A 220-nucleotide genomic window follows, 5' to 3' on the forward strand; every position below is an offset into this window, starting at 1 on the left:
AAAATGGCTTATCTTCCTGAAAATGTGGTACTTATTAGAACTAAGTAATTTAATATATCTGAGTAGCTGCTAAAAACAATCCTGAATGAATAGTGATATACACACTTTTAAACCATGTACATTAGTTTTTTTCAAGAAGTCCTTGCCTCAGCCTAATGTTTATTTTACTTTATGATTCAACAAAGAGGCAAAATACTTGCGACAGGAGAAAGCAAACCAA

Source organism: Canis lupus, chromosome 4, assembly GCF_003254725.2.
Source record: "Canis lupus dingo isolate Sandy chromosome 4, ASM325472v2, whole genome shotgun sequence".
NCBI classification, from domain to species: domain Eukaryota; kingdom Metazoa; phylum Chordata; class Mammalia; order Carnivora; family Canidae; genus Canis; species Canis lupus.